The sequence below is a fragment of the Molossus molossus genome, unplaced genomic scaffold, assembly GCF_014108415.1.
Source record: "Molossus molossus isolate mMolMol1 unplaced genomic scaffold, mMolMol1.p scaffold_m16_p_13, whole genome shotgun sequence".
NCBI classification, from domain to species: Eukaryota; Metazoa; Chordata; class Mammalia; order Chiroptera; family Molossidae; genus Molossus; species Molossus molossus.
Window position 1 is genome coordinate 62,442,590 of NW_023425348.1, and position 22,131 is coordinate 62,464,720.

At 50.2% G+C, this 22,131-nt stretch overlaps 1 protein-coding gene across 3 annotated transcripts in view; it reads left to right on the top strand.

Moving 5' to 3' along the window:
- Positions 1-22,131, top strand: part of NAV2 (neuron navigator 2) — a 375,174-nt gene that overhangs the window by 235,006 nt on the left and 118,037 nt on the right. The window lies entirely within an intron of this gene.

Here is a 22,131-nt window from a genome sequence, read left to right on the forward strand (position 1 = left end):
CCAGAGCCCAGGGCAGCATCTCCGCACAGTGAGCGGGGTTGGAGATGAGACCGTAGTGACTCCACGTGGCACGTATGAATCCCCACACTCTCCAGCCCACGGTCGCTCTGCTGGGTTCGTGGACCGTGCTGTGCGAATCAGACTGAGCACGCACTCCTTCCTCCCTCCCCACCGTCTGCACGGACTGCTGCCTTGTCCGGGCACTTCCTGCCCTTCTCAGGGTCTTCACTGGTGAGCAGCGTCAGCCAAGCACGTGGCGGCATTTGGGCCCTACTCGGACCGGCCCCGGTGTTTCATAAGGGAAGTCCCCCTCGGGTTCGTTCATCCACGCTGTAGAGACTCTGTGTTTTAGTTATTTCAACTCAACAGGTATTTTAGAAGGATCTCCTTGGTCCCAGGCGTATTCTGGGGTAGGGCTGACAAGATTTGTTCACAGGGCTGCACCATCAGCTTCTCCTTATTTGGGGGACTCACTTTGGGTCCTTACAGTTTCTCCTCAGAATAAACTTGGGACCCATGAGCTCACATGTATGGAGAGGTTCTTGCACTTACAGGAGAAATGTGCTCAACCCTGTAGCTCTCAGTGGGTGAGGGGTGTGTTGCACGCCTTCCGTGTGCTGAACATCTTCCCTAACCCCAGGCCCCGGCTTTGCATGACCTGTCACTTCATTGCTCTGAGCCGTGGAAGGGTGGAAAGGGTGGCCTGCCGTTTGGTTGTTTCTTTCTCTGTGCACTGGAACGTCTGTGACTCGGGTGCCTTTGTCGTTTTGCTGGATGTGAGTTGGCCGTTCTGCCGCGTCCTTCAGGACCACCCGCCTTGCTGGAGTGTCCGAGTCTGCGGGCCCCTCTCTCTGCTCAGTGCTCTGCAGACGTACTTGAGTGGAGAGAACTGAGATGTCTCGGATAGACCCTAGGTCCCGTGTGCCATGTGACTCTTTTGCATAGTTTTGTTAAGTTTTTATATAGCTCCCTCTAGAAAACCCAGTCCATATGTATAATTTTTTTTTAATCTTAAGCATATAGATCACTGAAAAAAAAAAAAAAATACCCTTCCCAGTTATTTTTCAAGGGTCAGCAGCTAGAGTAGCCCAGTAGATTTATGACGGCAAGGTTGGAGGATACCAAGTTCGAGTTGAGGTGAATATGAAAAGAAACATTTGGATGAGGTTGGGAGTATTTGGCCCTGAAACAGTAAGCCCATGTTGAAAGACTCAAAGCAAAAAAAAATAGGCCATGCTGCCTGTACTCAGATCAAGATAAGAGACTGAAGTTGTGTTGAGGACTCACGGTCCTCTCCTGATGCGCTCAGCGGGCGTGGGGTCGTGGAAGGCGCTGGAGACGTCCGTCAGAAGACCTGACGCGTCCTCGCTTGCCAGCTGCGTGACCTCGGGGGAAGGGCTCCCTTCCCGAGCCTGTTCCCTGCCTGTTCGCTGGTGACCTACTTCATAGGTGTGTGGTGAGAAAGAAAGGGGACCGTGTTTATAAAGTGTTTGACACACAGAACGGTAGTGCCCTTTAGCTTCTCAGAGTTATTGCATCCATTTGCCTTCCTCGTCCTTCACTGTACTTAGAATGTTCACGGAGATGATCTCATGCTGGTTCTTAGTCCTGAGCACCAGGCTCGAATACCCGCCGGCTGGGTCAGAGCCGGTCTGCGTAGTAGTCAGGGTTCTCGAGAGGAAAATGTTGCCACTCGAGGCCAAAGGCAGCCGGGAGGCAGCATTCCCTCTTCTCTGGGGAATAGCAACTCGTATTCTCTTTCTTCAACTGATTGGATGTGGCCCATCCGCGTGAGAGGGGATGATCTGTTTTACTTAAAGTCTACAGAATTAAGTGTGATCTCCTCTAAAAGTACCTTCGCTGAGACATCTAGACTAGTGTTTGCCCAGATATCCAGCATCGCGGCCTCACCACATGGTCACATCCTGGTCTGCAAGCAGGCCTTGCCGTGTGATCAGTGGGAAGGAGTCATCTGGGCCGGGGGCAGCTCACCCGCGGCCCAGAGACAAAGAGCAGCAATCAGCTCGTAGGAACATCTGCGAGGGCTCATGGCTAATGCGTCCTGCCTGGGATGTGACCGCAAACCACGAATCTGTGCATGCCTTGGAAGAATCACTGCATCCCTTCCAGAATCCTCAGGGTCCTGATAAGAAATCTACCTGAGACAGGGAGGTTTCAGCCTTTCTTCTTGATTCCGAGATAACTGCAAACGAGCCAGACACCCTGGCATGGGCAGCTCTGGAGGGCTGACGACTTTGGAGACCCCCAAGTGAAACAAGATTCCGAGTCTAAGGACAAGCCCGGGTCTGCCCCAGAGTCTTCTGGCTCTACATCAAGCCCACGCTCACGTCTCGACCCTGGGACGAGGGACGGACGGGGTCTGCAGTCTCCGCTGCACCGCCGGACTCCAGGTCCCAGTTCCCAGAGCCCTGGCTTGTCGTCGCCCAGTCGTGTCCTGAAATTAGAAACCTGACGTACTCGAGCAGTGAAGTTTAAAGGGCGAAGCTGAAGTTGTCAGAAACATGGGACAGAATAAACGTGGTGTTGGTTCCGAAGGAGGGAGCCACAGAGCAATCAGCCAGCAGAGCCTGCTGACACCGGCCCGTCTTCCTGGCCCTCAGCGATGGTTCTGTAGTTCCTGGCCACGAAACGGCTTCGGAGTCTCTGCTATATGCTAGGCACTGTGTTGAGCTCTGTACATGGAACGTCCCACTTATTCTTCATGCCAGTTCTTTGAGAGAGAGGCTGTTTCTCATCGTCTTTTTACTATTAACCACGATCAGAGAGGGTACGTTGCTTGAACAGGTCACACAGGTAGTAGCTTGTAGACCCACGTGCTCAAGGGGGCTGAATTCAAAGCCCGTGCTCCACGGACTCCGCAGTAGGGCTTTTCGCTGAGCTAGACCCCATGCTCTGAACAGGTGGAAGGCAAGCCAAATGGAACGGTGGCACCCTCTGGGCATCAGAAGCCCTGGCTCCCCCGTGCCGATTTAGGGAGCCACGAGAAGAGCTGGAAGGAGGGGTTCGGAAGGGGAAGACCCAGAGAGCGTGCTGTATGGGAATGGACAATATTGGGGAATGCCTGCGCAAGGACCCTGGAGGCTGGTTGGGGCAGCGGCCAAGCAGGGGGTGCTTTTCTTTGCCTCGAAAGCATGGTTATGTGTTTCATTTCATTGAAATGTCCAGGTCTTGACTGTAACATTAGAAACACTCATGTCAACAAGCCTCGGGTGCCTTGCAGAAAGGGATTGGGGCCTCTCCGGTTCCATGGACGTTGGAAATGAAGACCGGTGAGGCGGTCAGAGGCAGGAAGGTTCTGCTCTGGTGCCGTCTCACACGGCCGTTCACCGAAGCCCACACCACGGTGTGGCTTCCTGTTAAAGCCCGTGGAGAGGGCATTTCAGCACCCACGGCTTCCAGCCTCTGTAGACAGGTGCCTGAACTTCTCTGAGGAAAGTCCACTCTTGTCACCCCCCCCCCCATCCACTGCCAACCCAAACAGAACACAGTTACAAGCTCGGCGCCACCCGGAGACCTCAGAACCACCCTGGGCACTCCGAGCTTTATTGATCCAGGACTTGGCTTCACTCTGTGGGAGCTGTTAATTAAAACCACTCAGCCGTGGAGTTGGGAGAGGGAGGAAGACTAGAACTGAGGACCGCCAGCAGACCGCTTCCCTCACGTTGTCTCAGGCTGGCGTCGCTGTCGCAGGAGTTGACAGGGACTTCGTGGTGGAATAAACCAGTCACCAGAGGTGTGTGTGTGGTTCCTTGGGAACAGCTTTCATGAATGTCCTGTGGCCAGGCCCTCCGGGTACAAAGAACCTGCCTAGCCTCTGACCAGGTATGCATCCTGGTTAATAATCACGATCGCCGTGATAATGTTGGTAGTAACAGCTGCTGTTTATTAGCATTTCCGAATGCCCAACATAGCAGCACTTCGTATGTTAACTAATTTCAGCCTCACTGATCTGTGGTCATCAGCCCATTCTCCTGAGGAGGATGACCGACTTAGAGGGCAGTGACTGGCCCAAGGTCACGGAGCTGGTGAATTAGGGAGCCAAGACCCAGGCAGACCGGCTGACCCCAGCGCAGGAGGGCGGCCACTGTTTCAGGGTTTCCCCTGAAGCTGTGCAGACATGTCAGAAACCGAACTCTCTTCTTCCCCACAAACCTGTTTCTCCTCCTGTGTTTCCACACCCATTTCTCCTCCACAGCCGGAACCTAGAGAGAACCTCAGACCCTTCATGCCCTTGTTCCTGGAACGCTGGTGCACGTCGGGTGGTTCTGTCTCTTCAGTATCTCTTGCCACGTCCTGTAGTCTCTCTGCTCGTAACCGTCCCCCAGGTGACTGCGTCATCCCTTCGTTGCTTTCCTTGCCTCTGATCTCAGCGCCCATCCAACAGATCCAGCCTACCTTTGGGTGAGAAAAAATCTTTCTAGAGAGTAAATTTGATTACATTATCACCTGGCTCCACGTTGCCTTCTCAGTAGACTGTGTTTTAGTTTCTGTGGCTGATTAACAGATGACTCCAAATCCTGCGTCAGGAACTGGGACAGGCACTGTGGACGTGGCTTGTCTCTGCCTGTCCTCACCTACAGCCTTAGCTGGGCGGCCGCCAGGGCTGGAGCTGGCTTGACACCCAAGGGTCCACATCATCCCAAAGCTTTTTGACTCACAGAACTGACACCTGGGCTGAGAGGAAGTACAGGTGGGACACCCATGACCTCTTCATGTGGCTTCCTCACAGTGTGGAGGTCTTAGGGTGGTAGATTTGTTACCCGAGAGCTCAGAGCCCCCAAAGGCGAGTGTTACTTACACTGAGCCACGTGAAGCTGCGTCACCTTTTATCAGCTGCTTCTGGACGTCACAGAGAGTCACTTTCCCATACTGGGTCAGTCAGAGCAGCCCCAGCCCTCCAGGTTCAGGAGGAGGGAACACAGATCCTCTTCCTCCATGGGGGATGGCAAGGCCACCTTGAAGACCAGGTGGAACGGGAGGTGTTGCTGTCGTCATCGCTGCAAAATGTTCTGCCGTGTCCTATCCCTCTGCTGCCCAGCATGACACATAAGGCCCTCCATGTCCCCACGCTGGCGTGTAAGCTCCGTGGAGAAACAGACCTTGTCTGTCTTACCGCAGTCTCCTGTGCCCAGCACAGTGTGTGGCATGAAGTAGGCCCTCCTTTTCATCTGGGGAGCTAGTGAGTGCTCCACCCGCCTAGACTTGTTTCTGTTACCTCCTCCACCCCTCCCCACTCACCCCTCCACTCACTCACATCCTGGCCTTGCCAGTCTGGACCACTGGCATTTTCCTTGATACAGGTACTGACAACACGCTCTTATCCCTCTGCCTGTGCACGTGTCTGTTCTCTTTCATCATCCTTCCACATCCATTGTCACCCACATGCCACAGTCCTTTTAAGAATCTGCTGAATACCCTGGCTGGTTTGGCTCAGCAGTTAAGAGTGTCGGGAGTGGACCGAAGGGTCACGGTTCTGATTCTGGTCAGGGGCACATACCTGGGTTGCAGGTTAGATCACCAGCCCTGGTCAGAGTCATGCGGGAGGCAACCATTCGATGTGTCTCTCTCGCATTGATGTTCCTCTCTCCCTCTCCCTCCCTCCCTCCCTTCCATCTATCTAAAAATCAATGGAAAAACATCCTTGAGTAAGGATTAACAACAACAACAACAAAATTAAATAAATAAGAGAATCTGCTGAAGCTAGAAAGCCTTCCCAGGCAGCCCCAGCAGACATCAGGCCTCCCTACCCCCCAACAGCTGGTAGTGCCTCCCAGATGGCTCCTCCCAGTTCTTTTTGGCTCTGTCTGTTTGTATAAGAGTCCCCAGAGGAGACACCTTTGAGCAGAGGGATTGTGTAATTTTACTCCTGCATTTCTAACTTCTGCCAGGCATGCTATATATGCTTACCAGTGTGTGGAGAAGGAAGGGGGAGAGAGTATGGTAATTCTCAGCGATCACGGCAGCCAGTGTTTGTCAGGTGCCTTTCATGTGGCAGGTCCCTTCAAGTATTCCTCACTGAATTCCTATAGAAATCCCGGGAGGCCTGTCACATGTTCTCACCCCCATCTCACAGACATGGAAACTGAGGCTGAGAGAAGTCACTGGTTCAAGGTCACACAGCTACTGTAGGGCACAGCCAGCTTCCGGAAACGTGAGGACACAGCAGTTGAGATTCAAGCCCTTCCCTTTGGATGCTGCCACCTGCTGGGTTTTGGACTCAGACCCAAGGATGTATCTAGGTTCTAGAGAGCTCTATATATCCTGGCCTTTAACTGGATGACTAGAACGATAACGTGGGAAGCAACAGTACCTGCAAGTTGGACGAAGTCTGTTTTGTTTTTGGCACCAGGAATTAAAGGGTGCAGAATCAGGCACAGGTTTGATTAGGGAAAGGTAAGAAGCAAGGTGAAGTGTTCAAAACCCAAAACATAATATAAATGTTTGTAGAAACTAGATTGGCTTGGTGTGGAAAATTCTTAGAAAAGCATAGGTTCCAGTGGACCAAACTGGAACTGTAGGTGGAGGTTAGACTCCAACTTTTCATTTCCTAAACACGAAGGTGGCCATTAATTAGTGAAAGGAAAAATATGCTGAACAGTAGACCCATCGAAGTGGGCTGGGCTTTTTTGCAAGGACATGAGCCTCCTGTTCCTGAGAGTAATCAAGCAGAATCTGGGAAACTGTGTGTCTACATGTTGCAGAAGAGATTTCTGCATGAGGTGTAAGGCTGAGATATGACCTTTAAAAGTTCTCCCTGGGCCCAGTCGGTGTGGCTTAGTGGTTGAGCATCGACCCATGCACTAAGAGGTCGCCGGTTCAATTCCCGGTCAAGACACATGCCCAGGTTGTGGGCCAAATCCCCAGTGGGAGGCATGCAGGAGGCGGCCATTCGATGTTCTCTCTCATTGATGTTTCTCTCTTTCCTTCTCCCTTCCTCTCTCTCTAAAATCAATAGAAAAGAAAAAAAATTTTTTAATAAATAAAAGTTCTCCCTGGTCCAGGTTCCCATAGTGATCAGAGGCTCAGACAGACGGAGCCGAGCTGGGTGTTGTGTTCAGGAGAAAGAGGCCTGTGACACGCCGGGTTTTCACAGTTCACGCCAGCCTGGGGTGGTAGCAGGGCACCAAAGCAGTTCCTTTCAAAAATGTTCTCACCTACATCCCCTTTTAGAAAACAAAACTCATGTACATTTCTGTCCCCCGCTGCAAGCTCTGAGCTGGAAAACACAGGGGACTGGAGGCAGAGAGGACCGAGGCTGTAGAGAATCACTGCGCTCAGGGTCTGCACACCAACAGGCTGTAAGTGAAAGTCACACTCTTGCCCTGGCCGGTTTGGCTCCGCAATTAGAGCGTCGGCCCGTGGACCAGAGAGTCCCGGGTTCGCTTCCCACTAAGGGCACGTACCTCGGTTGCAGTTTGTCCCCGGCCCCTGTTGGGGTCGTGTGGGTGGCCACCAGACGATGTGTCTCTCTCACGTCGATGTTTCTCTCTCTCTTCCTCCCGCTCTATCTGAAGATAAATGCAAAAATGTCCTTGGGTGAGGATAAAAAAAAGAAAGAAAGAAAGAAAGTCACACTCTATGGGTTGTATAGTGATAGTTAAAGTGTAAAAATGTTACAATACCGAAGATGCTCACTCTAACTGCGGGGTCTAGGAAATCCGGCGTTGCCCCAGCCCCATTTGAACAACGACTTCAGCCAACCTGTGTCCCATTCTTGTGAAAGCGGGAGCATTTGAACAAGTTGCGAAGTGAGGGGGGAAAAGTCAGGGTCCCTGTTCTTTTGTCTGTGAATGCCAGGCAGCTGTTATGACTACAGTTCTTGCTGCACTGATGGAAGGTAATTCGAGCATCCTATAGGCAACCAGCTTCTTGACTCCTGCTCTGGAGGTCACAGGCCCGTGTTCCAGCTCCCTGTGAGCCTGCTCTTCCCGCCACGGTGGTGCAGCTGCCGCTGGGGGCCCTGACACTCCCAGATGACACCACCCTGTGCTGCTCTTCGTCCATAAGCCAGCTGACTTGCCTGGGTGCCGGCCACTTGGCTTCCAGGTGTCTCGTGCCCAAGTCACCTCCAGAGCTCTAGTAGCCGTCTTGCTAGGGGGAGGGACATGCTCATCAGCACAGTCGGTGGTACACCTGTGCCAGGTGGTACACCATCCAGGCCCATCCATGTTGAAATGTTAGGAGGAAACAGTTTTTGCCTTTCAAACTGAACTCCCTGCTCTTCTGGTTTCATTTTTACCTCCTTTTGTTTTTTAAAGATTTTTTTAATTGATTTTCTTTTTTAGAGAGAGAGGAAGGGAGAGGGAGAGAAAAACATCCATGTGAGAGCAGAGCATCATTCGGTTGCCTCCTGCAAGCCCCCTGCAAGGGGATGGAACCAGCAACCTTTCAGTGTAGGGAACAATGCCCAACCAACTGAGCCACACTGGCCAGGGCACTTTTTACTCCTTTTTAAAAAGTCTCAGACAAGCCTGGCCAGTGTGGCTCAGTGGTTGAGCGTCGACCCATGCACCAAGAGGTCACCGGTTCGATTCCTAGTCAGGGCACATGCCCAGGTTGCGGGCCTGATCCCCAGTGGGAGGCATGCAGGAGGCAGTCAATCAAGGTTCTCTCTCATTGATGTTTCTCTCTCTTTCCCTCTCCCTTCCTCTCTCTCTCAAATCAATAAAGAAAAGGAAAAAATATTTTTTAATAAATAAATAAAATGTCTCGGACAAGGGGAATTTACCCAGTCAGCAGCAAGAGTACTTCCTGCTCAGGTTCAAGATGCTACACAGTGCGGCACTGACAATGTTCCCTACATGGGGACTGTGCTCCAGCCAGGCCACCTGTCCCACGTGGGACCATGACCTCTCTCTGCAAGCCTTTCTTACCAGCTTCCTGGACAGCCCCTGTCTTCCTAGAAGTCTTCCTTGGTGTCTTTAGGTACCATAGCAATAGTATTTGACTTTTCTCGAAATAGATGCAAAGATGGCTCATTTCTCTTTGTATTCCCCAAATGCTGAACACATATAATTTACATAAAAGCAACTTACTTCTTGGTTATTGTTTTTCCATTTAGTCCTTCAAGGACATTTATTAGGGACCTATCTCAAGAGTTCTGGGCACAGTTCCAGGGACTGGGGATACAGAAGCAAAAATGTTGATCCATAATAATAACAGTAATGATAATAACCCTCCCATTCTTGAACTTGTTGGGTGAGAGGCTGGAGTAAGGACATAGATAAGCAAACAGTTATCATAAAATGTAATATAAGGGAGCTGAGCCTCACTCTTATCATAAAAGACCGATTTATTGAACTTAGTAAATCTGAACACACAAGCATATGAAAATGAAACACATCCGTGCCTACTTCCTACTGGTGTTTCCTTGGGCAAATCACTCCAGCTCTCTGGCTCTCGTTCTGCATCTGAAAAATTAGTTGACTAAGTAACCTCTGAACACTGCCCCCAGATCTAATAGTCTGTAGTTCCGCAAGACTGTGTATAATTAGTATCTTTCTTAATGCTCGGTTGCCTTGAAGGAAACGTTTTAGAGGTACAGCCTTCTCAGCCTGGGAGGTGGGGAGATGATCTAAAAGGCATCCTGAATTTGGACAATGGGCTACGGGAGGAGGCAGAGCGGGTGGCGTGAGACCCGCCCTCACCAGCTGGGGGGTCAGTCACCGAGGAGCACAGCATCTGGTTTCTGGAGCTGGACCCACAGGCAATTTTCAGAGTAGGACACACTTTTCCCAGCCTTAGCGGAAAGCGGCTCTTTTCTGGGGTTCCCGTGGGCGGGACTGGGGCGGGACTTGGGTATGCGCACCTGGAAGCTGGCTGGTTTTTCTCGTGGCCCTTGGTTTGCATCAGATGCCTTTTCACTTTAGGATTTTGTTTTGTTTTTCAAGAATTTCTGTTTTACCAGGATTATTCAGTACAGCTTTTTGGGTGGGGAGGTGGGACCCGAAAGGGGCCACGGTGAGAGGTGCTTGTCCCGGCTCAGGGCCGGAAGGGCCCGCCTGCCCTCCCCAGTCACGGCCTTCTCCCTCCGTGGACATATCCCGTGACACTTTTGCGGGTGCATGGCACGGTTTTGGACAGTCTGTCTTTGTAGGGAGGCCTGCTTAAGTTCCAAATCCGAACTCTCCGGGAGAGAAATGGTTGGTTCCCATCCTTATGAATTTTAACTCTTCTTTTTTCAAACTTAAAAAAAATATTTAAAATCTTATACCCCTTTCTGCTTAACATGAAGTCATCACACTCTGAATTGGGGGGGGTGGTATGCGTGGTGAGGGTAAGAATAGGTGTGACTTTTGAGAATTACTGTACCTTTAGTAGTTCCATACCAATCAAAATTTGGCCAGACTATCTATAGAATATATTATATATTATTAAAAAGCCACTGGGCCTTTTATTTGTTAGCTTAAAATGGTAAATTTATAGCATGAAATATGCCCTTTCAAACTCCTGCTTCACCCCAGAGATGGGCCCACTCCCACTGAGAGCCAGGGTTCCAGGCCCCCGGGGCCTGTTCCTGCAGCTGACCCCAGGCCTGTGAACACATGGGAGCGTGACAGTCAGGCCTCCTGTGTTGTCAGCTGGTGTGGCTTTAACGGCAGGGAGTTTGGGTTTTGTTCAATCCCTATGCTTGAAGGCCAGAGGCCTTGATATGTATGTCTTTGTCTCAGTAGTACGTTTATTGAATCCCATTTACAATGAGTATTCAGAATAATAATTTTCTTAATGAAAATGTTACCTGGTAGAAATGTAGCACCTAAGACCACACTGTGAATTTGTTATCCTTTGCACTGGCACATATTTGTCTGTGTGAACTGTCTACTTTTCCTGCCCCAACCCAAGGGGCACCTGCTCATCCTTCAAGATTCCCTTAAGGCATCCTTCATCTCGGAAGACCTTTCTGGCCCTCACCCTGCTCCGGCTGGCCCTTGCTGAATGAACTCCATGCAAATATCTACAGGTCTCTTTCCCCCACCCAGACACTGAGCCCCCCTCAAGGTCAAGGACTTGGCCTGGTTCTCACTCCCAGCACATGGGGAATGTGTGCACCATCAAAATGTGCACCATCTCTAGGACAACAGGCTGCACGGGATGGGTGCAGCCCCTCAGCAGCTTCAGAAATCCTGGCTGAGGTTGGGCAATGCTCCTGAGGCCTGCGTATCCCTCAGTTTGCAGAAGGGCTTAGTCACTTTCTTGCTCCACTGTTCTCAGTACATTTGACTTTCCTTCAGCTGCAGCCTTGGTTAGACAAGGTGAGACTTGCAGGGACCTAAACCAAAGTGCCAGACAGCTTCTCGTCAGTGTGGTCATGACTGTGGTTGTTACCTGGGGGTGACTCCATGAAACCAGACGAGAAAGAGACACTGGATGTCTGACTCCCCCCTCCCCCTGGGGTGCTAGTCATCGTTGAAAGGGAACACAGTCCTGAATACCATCACAGATTCCGCTGACCGAGCGGGAAAGTGGACCTGTGTCTTAGAGCACTTCCGGGTTGGGAAAGCATGTCCAAAGTCACAGAACAACAAGGTCCAGCAGCGTCCAGAAGACGGTGAGCGTGTCTCGGTGTGTAGGACAAAGTGGGAGGCTTCTCCAGGGCATTGGCCTCTAATTACAGCACCCCTGTCGGGCACCCACACGTCGCCCAGTCCTCTGTATTCAGCATGCCTGGCACTGCTCCCTCGTGCTCCCTCCGTCTGGGCTCCCACAGTGTACTGTTCTGGGGCCTGTAGACTGTGTGTCTAAGACCTTGAGTTCACTGATATTTGGGGAAAGCCTTAGTCTGAGATGGAGGGGCCATGAGGAATCAGGTACTGCTCACAGGCACATTGTCCCCTTAGTACAGAGGGCCAAGACTAGTCATTGTGAGGATTTGGAATTTAAATGACCATTATACTGTAGTCACCTTATGGTGGCTATTTGGCTCTTAGGGAAACTGAGGCTAGTCTGGCTCACAGTTCTTCCATCCAGGTCTCAAGATTTAAGGCAGACCCTCACTACCTGCAAGAAATCATTTGCATGTCTGTTAAAAATGCAGGTTTGGGCCCAGCTGGTGTGGCTCAGTGGATTGAGTGTCATCCTATGGTCTGAGAGGTCCCAGTTCAATTCCCATTCTGGGCACATGCCTGGGTTTTGGGCTCAATCCCTAGGGTGGGGCATGCAGGAGGCAACCGATCAACGTTTCTATCTCTTTCTCCCTTCCTCTCTCTCTAAAATATGAATAAAAACATTTTTTTTAAATGCAGGTTTGGGGGAAGGGATGAGTGGGGAGGTGGCATTTTTAGGATTATAAAACTATATCTGTATGATACTGTGAATACATAACATTATGGATTTGCCAAAACCCATAGAGCTGTACAACACAGTGAGCCCTAATGTAAACCATGGACTTTGGTTAATAATAATTATGTATATTATTAGTGATATTACTAACAATTAATGTGGTTATTAGGACCAAGTAGTTATTACCAAATACTAATATGTCAATATCGGTTCATCAATTCTAGCAAATGTATCACCCTCATGCAAGATGCTAATGGCAGGGGAGACTGGTGGTAGGAGCGAAGGGGTATATGGAAAGTCTACTTTATGTGCTATTTCTCCAAAAACCTCAAAATGCTCTAAAAAAAATTAAAAGGTCTATTGTGAAATGCGGGGTGTGGGCCCCACGTCTGTGAAGCTGGAGCCTTGAAATGTGCCGTGGTTTTCTTAGGTTGAAAAAAAAAAACACACCCGATGACTCAGGTGTATGGTGGAGGCTGGAGAATTCCTGGATATCAGTCAATCTCCTTTCACCATCTGTTTCATTCCAGGAAGGAGCTTAAAGGGGCTTTGTCTGGAGAACTGTCTCCTGTGTGTTAGAATGTGTTTCATCTTTCAGTAGGTGGACAAAAAGCTTCCTGTGCTAGTGTGAGAAATGCTTGCTGCAATGCCACTGACAGCTGGGCCACAATAAAGAGAATCTGGGCCAGCCCAGACCCCCGACACGGGCCTGTCGGACTGCCAGAGGGTGCAGACTTCCTGGAGAAGCTGCCCCGGCCTCTCCCATTTCCAACGGGCAGAGTTACGGGTTATTATGAAAAGTGTGCGTGTGTGTAATTTAGTTAAGTAGGAGTGATAACGCCACTGTTGTTATAATCCTTGGCTCGCTCTGTGTGATTGTGTATTTTAATGAGCAAAATTGAGGGTTTTTTAAAATTAAAATGCTTTTGGAGTTGATCTGTGCCGAGATCCTTGGGCAAGCCAAACCAACCTGCTGTGGAAATGGGCGCCGCGTGGAATTTTGTTAAACTCGGGAGATGTCACCTGGTGTTTTGTGAAAGACGCACAGACCCTGGTGGCATGTTGCATCACCACACAAGAATGTGCCCCCTCGCTCAGTCCCTCGTTGGCTAGGGGTTTGGCGAGGGTGAGCCCAAACCCAGAGCGTCGGTGGAGTCGAGCCTGTGTGCTAAAATCCAGGGTGACGCGTGAGTTCCAGCAGAGCCATGTGCCAGGGCTGAGTCACTGGAAAGCAAACACAGCCCCAAGTCTTGGTGTGTGGAGACTTGCAGAACGTGTTGAAAGGACCCACTCAGCCAGGGTCCACTTCCGCCCTGACTCGGGAGAGGGGCCGCTGGGGTGGGGGGCAGTGAACCGACCCAAACGAGATGCACGGTTTCTGCAATGTGTGGAATGGCGTCCCTGGCTTTCCGCAGTTAAGATTGAGAAATTTCTGCTTTAGAGAGTGGTCTCTAAACGGTTTGGGTTGCATGAAAAAGGAGCTCGTCCCTCTATTAGACGTGTTTGGTTTTCAAATATTGTATGTGCCAAGTTACTGAAATACTGTGTAAACCATAACATCTACACAAAACACAGGAATTAAAAGGGATACGGTAAGAAGTAAGTCTGCATAGAAGCACTGTAGTTTTCCCCCTGTGGGTCACTGCTCCCCACTCCAGAGAACAGTGCCTCCCACTCTCTGAAGTGCATTAGAGTCCTGGTGAACTGCAGCTTGTGAGTCAGGAGGTCGGGACACTGCCGTTCTAAAAGGTTGCCAGGGGATGCTGAGGCTGCTGGCCTCTGGCCCGGATTTCGAGTGGCAGCTAGAGGGTGAGGCACGCGACCCCAGCAGTGTACCTTTGCAGCACTTCAGGAAATAAAGCCTGTGGCACAGTCCTCCTGCCCCCAGTGAGGCATAACGGGGGCCCTGAGACCCTCTGACTCCTCCTGTACTCAGGCTTGCCTCTTCCTGCTCTTGCCTCTGTCCCCATGGCCTGCAGCGCTGAGCTCTGGTCTGATAGCTTAGCCACGTCTGTGCAGTGTTCCCCAGAGAGGCGTGCTCTGGTTACCCGGCTGGCGGAGGAGGCTCCGGGCCTCCTGAGCCCGGCTGTCTTCTGCATCAGGCTGGACTTCCTGCCACACCGGGATCAGAGAACTCCCCGGGCTCGCCCGGTCGTCTGCATGTCTCACAGCCAGGTTTCGGGAGATGGAAGTGAAATGCAGACAAGCCAGGCAAGGGGCTGCTGTCCCTTGAGCTGTGGGTATTCCCAGCTGGCGCCTCATGTCCATTGAAGGAACTTCCCTGCAGTGACAGCCAATTTGCCATGGTTCTGGTCTGTGCTCTGGGCTGAGGTGGATCATGGCATGGCCTCGGGTGGCTGCTCCAGGCTTGAGCAAAATAAGGAAAAATTCTGCTAGAGGTGAGAATTGAACTCCCGTTTCTTCCTAAAAAGAGTAAGATACCAGCTTGGTGATGTCCTGAAGAGCCAACGGTGCTGAGAGGGGCCCCAACTCTGCATCAAGCAGAAAGGTAGGACACTGGCTGGTTTCTCTAGGTCCATCTCTTTCCTCTGCCTCTGCCGGCACAGCCCCCAAAGACATGAAAAATAAAGAAATGGGGGTTTTTGTTGTTTTTATTTTAAATATGTTTTCATTGATTTCAGAGAGAGGAAGGGAGCGGGAGAGACAGAAACATCCATAAAAGAGAAACATCAGTGGGCTGCCTCCTGTACGCCCCCTACTGGGGATCGAGCCTCCAACTCAGGCATGTGCCCTGACCAAAAATTGAACTGGTGACCTCCTGGTGCATGGGTTGATGCTCAACCAACTGAGCCACACTGGCTGGGCAAGAAATGTTTCTTGATTATCTGTGTTGTCTAGTCCAGATTATTTATAGTTAAAGTCCTAGACGTTCTCTCCGAAGGCTGCTGTTGGTTTTGTTTCATCGTGTATCTGTTTTGGAGGACCCATAACAGAGAAGACGCAGCACCATATTCTCTGATTACAATGCCCCTTTATTTGATTTTAAAATATTGAGTATAGCCCAGCAGGTGTGGCTCAGTGGACTGAGCGTCGTCCCATGACTGGGAGGTTCCAGTTTGATGCCTGGTCAGGGCACATGCCCCGGTGCAGGCTCGATCCCCAGTGGGCGGCATTCAGGAGGCAGCTGATCGATGTTTCTCTTTCACATCATGTGTCTCTCTCTCTCTCCCTTCCTCTGTCTAAAAAAATCAATAAAAAACATGTTTATTTAAAGAAAAAATATATATATATAAAGTATATCCTGGGAGTGGGGTATTGGAATCTCTCTGTAATACATCTCTGTCCTTGTCACTTGAGGTGGGGGTGGGGGAGAGGTAAATAAAACATGCCATGTTGGCCTTGGCTCTTGTGCCTAAAAAAACGCTGAGGGTTTTCCAAGTGCTTCCTTAGTAAAATCGTACGTGTTGACCTAAATTTGAGTGCTGCAGTTTTATAATTAGCACTGACACATTAAACCCGGTTGTTTTCCAATCATCTTTTGCATTTCAGATGCATTCTCTCCTACCCTTACGTCAAATGGAGCCGCTTCTTTTCTGTCCTGAAGATTAGCTTTCTTCCCAAAGATTCACGCGGCTTTGTTAGACTAGCTTGTCCGTTTGTCCTTCAATGACCCAGAGTGAAGTTGACTCCTGACTCCTACGAGGCCCCAGACTAAAGGGATCCTTTCCAGGTCTGTCCAGAAGTTCCATTCACACCCTGATATGTTGGGGAGTGAACGCACGTGCGCTGTGAGGGTGCCGAGGGGCGCTGGGAAAGCCTGTGTTGTCTGGGGCCTGGGATGTTGCTGAGACGCTCAGCTTCAAGGCCTTTCATCAGCCCTCATCGTTTCTTCTAACCTTGTGCAACAAAGTATGTGTTGATGTAAGTGTTCATTTTTTATATTGACATTGGCAAGGACCATTTTTATATATTTCTTTCATTCCATTTTCTTTACAATGTTCATGTTTAAACTCAAAGTGTGTCCAGAAAACACAGACAGGCTGACATGTCTTTGAAGAAGAGTGTTCATCTCGGCCTGATTTTTTTCCTTTCCCCTGTTTCTTGCATCTGAGGGATGTTTAGATCTTTGTCAGGTCATGCTCTGTGAGCTATGCGCTGAGCTGGATCGGGGCAGTACGTGTTTCTCCCCTCCCCAGTTCTTGAGGAAGGGAGGTGATTTCTTGGGAGGTTAGTGAAGGTCATTGGTGTCACCTATGCAGGCCGTGTCGAACTGTGAACCTGGAAAACGAGGAGCCACCTGAACCTCCTTCCCAAGGTGACTCACAAGGGCCAGTCTCACGGATTTCTTGTTGCCTCATTATGTTGAAAGAAGAGGAGAGATCTGTTTCCTACATATTGGACTCAAAATCTAGTGTGTTTGTCCTAACAGGTCCCATTAGATGCCAGAGCTTCTTCATAGCTAGTGTCAGCTCCATGGGACGCACCTGTTTTGTTGAGAACCTTCTTGAAATAGACACATTGCCCTTATAGGCTGCTCTTGGATGGCAAGGTCTACCCTGCAAGTCTGGTCACTCCCCAGAGGCCTGCAAAGACAGAGAGGACTCAGACAAATGGTGCATCCGAAAAATCTGTAGAAGGGAGTATCAGTGGGAAGATGCTCACCAAAAGTGGAGCAATGAATGAGTGTTCTCTCTCAAACAGAAGCCAGAGCCTGCTACTCATTTGCTGGGTACCTCCATAGCTCCCTGGTTTGCAGGCAAAGGTCCCCAGTCCCCAGGCAGCCCAGCTCCCATCTTTGCTCTTGATGTTACAGCAACAGGGAACTGCTCATCCTTCACTTCATTTCGCTTCGCTTCCTGGCTGTTTCCCTTTGCCTTTTTTCCACGTTAGCTGTGTGTCTGAATGGATTCTCTTCTGGCTGGCAAACACCTGTGCATCCTCCGCGGGCCAGCGTAGACAGCTCTCCTCTGCGGCACCTTCCCCGTGTGCGCAGAGCCTGTCACACATCTGTCTGTAATTCTGCTCTTCGTGTCGGAGTCAAGTTACCTGTTCTATGATTGAGTGCCTTGTAGGTCTTGAGCTTTGCCAGGGCAAGGCAGGAACTAGCTCTTTCCATCTCTGTACCTGGCACAGAGCCTGGTATTTGTGGAACTCCAAGGGGAGAAGGGTAGCAGTCATGACACTGTGATAAAGCTTTCCCGACGGGCTGGGCACGGGGCTGTGCGCACTGTCCCTGTACCCCAACGCAGCCCTGTGAGGTCCGTGTGCGATTTCATCCATCCTGCAGACGTGGAAACTAAAACCCAAATACACCCCAAAAGTAAGTGAATCTACCTACCTGCACTGTGATCTTGACCCCCTCCTTTCATTGTCCTCATCTGAAAACAAAAAATAGTAATACACTTGCTAGGATTCTTTTGAAGCTCAAATACCATGATTTATGTGAAGCACGTCATGGAAGACCCAGCAAACATCAGTAACCATTAGTTCTTGGTAATGGTGATGTGCACGAGGTCGCTTTGCTAGCGGGGGGCAGAGGAGACCGGGAACCCAGGTCTGTCTGACAACAGAGTTTCTTTCTCACTCCGGTGCTCGAGGGCCACCCTGGGGTGCCCCAGCCTTGACTAGCAGGGGAAACACCCCAAGACCCCTTGGGTCTTCAGCAGAGGCTCCTGCTGTCTCCATCGGGGCCTTGGTAGAAGCTGTGGCAGGTGAGGCCGAGAGCCCCGCCACCCCTCGCTGCAGAGCTCGAGAGGGGGATGTGGGAGCCAGTCCGCTGCTTAGCAGCTTAGGCAGGACCCCACCGAGCAAACTCGAGGATGGTACCAGCACCTCATTAGGCTCTAGCACTAATTACTTCTTTCCCAAGGAGAAGGAGAGCAGGCTCTGGGGCTTGGGATTCAGCCCCTGGATCAGCTGGTTCCTTTCCTTGTGACCTCGGGCAGGTTTTGTCATCTCTACTCCGTGTGAGCCTCCCAAAAGCTCCCAAAGACGGGGCACTGTGCCTCCCAGCCTCCCTGAGCCTTCAGAAACACGAGCCTCTCGGACTGCTGGGCACAGGCTGGTGTCTCACGTGGCACGCCAGTGACCCTCACCTGTGAGCTGTGCTTTCCCTGGTTGCAGCAGCCCACTCCTGTGCGAACGTGGGTGGAACAAAAAAATGTATATTTGTTATTGAGGCTAGCAGAGTTATTAAAAAGTATATACAGAGTTGTGTTTTTGGTAAGTCAGACTATTGTAATGGGTGGATAATAATGTAGACATAAGTATGTCAAGTTAGATTCTTGAGTATGAGGCTGGTTCTAGGGACGACTGTGTCCAGTGCTATTGCAGGGACATACCACAGAATGTACTTTGAAGAATGTTATAAACAATATATGAGTGAGTCCAGCCAGTGTGGCTCAGTGGTTGAGCGTCGACCCATGCACCAAGAGGTCGCTGGTTCGATTCCTGGTCAGGGCACATGCCCAGGTTGTGGGCCCGATCCCCAGTGAGGAGCAGGAGGTGGCCAGTTGATATTCTCTCATTGATGTTTCTATCTCCCTCTCCCTTCCTTTCTCTCTAAAAATCAATAAAGAAAAAAATTGTGTGTGTGTGTGTGTGTGTGTGTGTGTGTGTGTATGAATATGTTTCTACGAACCTCTGGGAGAAGAGGGAATTTCCCCGTTTTCCTCATCCCCTCCACCTTCTCTCTCTCTCTCTACACCCCCACCTACACACACACACATGCTCACACACACTCACACACACACTCACACTCACGAATGAAATAGATTGGCAACAAAACTGAATCATTGTCAAATGAGTTGCAGGTGCATTTGAGACAGCAGAGGATCCAGATTCAGCCTTGGCTTGCCCTTCCTCCCTGTCTAAACAAAATCAATGCCTAGCATCAGTTGCCAAGCCACACTGCGCCATCCGGCCCCATCCCTCCCCATCCCTCCCCATCCCTCCAGGGCCCTCCCACTTCCTCGCTGGGCATTTCCAGCCACACCACACGGCACACCGGTGTGCACCCCTCAGTAGCCCGTGTTGGGAATGCCAACCCCTGCTCGCTGGCCCTCACAGGAAGCCAGGGTGTGGCTGCATGGCCTCGGCTACATGCCTGGGGGGTAATTGGCCCACCAGGAGTGCTGTTCACCAGCAATGAAAAAAAATCCAGCAGGGAAATGAATATTAAAATCTGTCCTGAAATTTTTTATTTATCCATATGCTTGGAGGGACTTGACTGAAATCAACTTAACTGCCTTGCTTAATGGTACAAGATTGTGTTTTAAAGAGCTTCCACTGAATTGTCCTTGAAAGGACATTTGAGCTAGAAAGTCTAGCCTCTGGCAAAGTTCTGCAGCTCCTGCATGAGCTGTTGTAGGATGTGTGCGTGCAGCCCACCACTGGACCCCAGTCACTTCCTCTGTTGGGTGGGTGGATGGACGGACAGACAGGTAGACCGACAGGGTTTAATTTGCCTTGCCATCTGTCTTAGATTCATGTTTGCTGGCGTTTGAGAGGAAGGAAACCTGTAATTGGTGTCCTTCCAATAAGATTTTGCTAAACCCTACCCGATGGCTTTGTCTTAGGGCTCCATTCATTCAACAAAAGTAGTATTTAATAAGCAATTAGAATGAGCGGGGCACCTGGGATACAGGGCTGAACAAAATAAGAGTCGTGGCTGCCCCCAGGGACGTTACTGCCTTGTGTGGGAGAGGCAAGCATTAACTATGGCTGTCATCACGGTTTTAAAATTGAGATATAATTTATATACCACAAGGTTTACCACTGAAGGTACAAAAGGCAGCCCTGGACAGTGTGGTGCAGTGGTTAGAGCATTGGCCTATGCACCAAAGGGTTGTGGGTTCGATTTCCACTCAGGGGCACATACCTGGATTGCAAGTTCAATCCCCGGCCCCATCAGGGTGTGTGAGGGAGGCAACCAATCAATATGTCTCTCTCACATCAATGTTTCTCTCTCTCTTTCTGTCCCTCCCTCCCTTTCTTTCTCCCTCCCTTCCTCTCTCTCTAAAAATCAGCGTAAAAGATATCCTCAGGTGAGGATTAACCAAAAATAAAAATAAAAGGTTATAATGAAGTACAAAATTCAGTGGTATTTATTTATTTAGGCTTAAACAACAAACATTTATTTCTGACACTTCTGGTGTCTGGGAAGTTTCAAATCAAAATACCTGTCCCAGCCGGTGTGGCTCAGTGGTTGAGCGTCGATCCATGCACCAAGAGGTCGCCGGTTTGATTCCCAGTCAGGGCACATGCCCAGGTTGTGGGCCCAATCCCCAGTCGGGGGCATGCAGGAGGCGGCCAATAGATGTTCTCTCTCTAAAGTCAACAAAGAAAAATAAATTAAAAATCAAGGTACTTAAAGATTTTGTTCTTGGTGGGATCCCTTCCTTGGCTGCCTCCTTTTCGCTATTTCCTCCCATAATGGACAGAGAGAATTCTAGTCTCTTTCTCATTTTATAAGGACATTAATCCTATTATGGGGACTCTATCCTCATAACCTAATGTAACTCTAATTACCTGCCAAAGGCCCACCTCCAAATGTTGTCACACTGGGAATGAGGGCTGAATTTTGGGAGAACACAACCAGTTAGACCATATTGCTTTTCTTATGTCATTTTTTTTAAGCCTCACCTGAGGACATGCCTTAGAGAGAGAAAGAGAGAGAGAAGCATTGATGTGAGAGAGAAACATTGATCAGTTGCCTTCTGTGCACACTGTGGGGGCTGAACCCAACACCGAGGTACGTGCCCTGACCAGGAATCAAACCAACGACCTTTTGGTGCACAGGACGAGGCTCACACCAGCCTGGCTCTAATGTCATTTTTAAGAGTAAAAAAAAACTTTCCCAGAAGCCTCCAGCAGACTTGACTTCCGAGCCAAATTTACATAATGCAACCCATTTCTAAACTCGTCAGTGGCAAGGAGTATAGCAGTCCTGTGATTGGTTTAGACTGGTCAAGATTCATGGCCTCCATCCCTCCCAGAGAAGAACAAAATTAGGATTCTGTTACTCAGGGAGGAGAGTGGACTGGGAAGGTAATTTCAGTGGGTTTTTAATATATTCAAAGAGTGCTTTTGTTGTTAAATTGATACAGTTGAATGAAAAACAGCCTGTTCTGTCGTGTGGTTGGGACAACCACGAACTATTGGTTTGACTGACTCCAGCAGTTTCCGTTACGTTGGCATTGCATCGCCTGTGGTCATTAGTGGCCTCACTGGGGACAAGGGGGAGACCTCAGAGTTCAGTTCAGGCATGATATCCTGGGAGCTGCTCTAAGGGGAAGTTCCGGGAGCTCCTTCTTACCCACGGTGGCTCCAGAGATGGCTTCTTCTCTGCCCCTGACTTGAACTTACTGGTTACTGGTTCTGAGCAACCTCCATGGCATCCTATAATTCCATTTTCCAAGAACATATCCCAAGAAGTTCCCAAACGAGAGGGGGAAAACACTCAAGGATTGAAAGCCGTCAGGGTCTACGCCGTGTACCCTCACGCTGGAATGATAAATGCTGTCAACACCCTCTGATGTCAACACCCTCTGATGTCACTCCGCCGACTTTCTCAGGAAAATGGGTGTTCTCTTTGGACTCGAAATGTAAAACACTTCCATTGTCAGAACCTTGCAAGTCCTCCTCCGGGGGCCCGTGTAGGAACTGAACGGGTCTGGGTTTGGCGTGTTGCCCTGCCCAGGCTGGGCTTGGCCTTTCTGTTCTCCCCTGAAGAAGGGGCGATGCCATGGTGGCCTCCTTTACTGGGGGAGCCAAGGTAGAGAGGTCAAGCTGCTTTGGATCTGAACCACCGCCTGCTGATGGCCGAGATCTCAGGAACGGGTATGTGGACAGGTAGCCATCCATACAGAA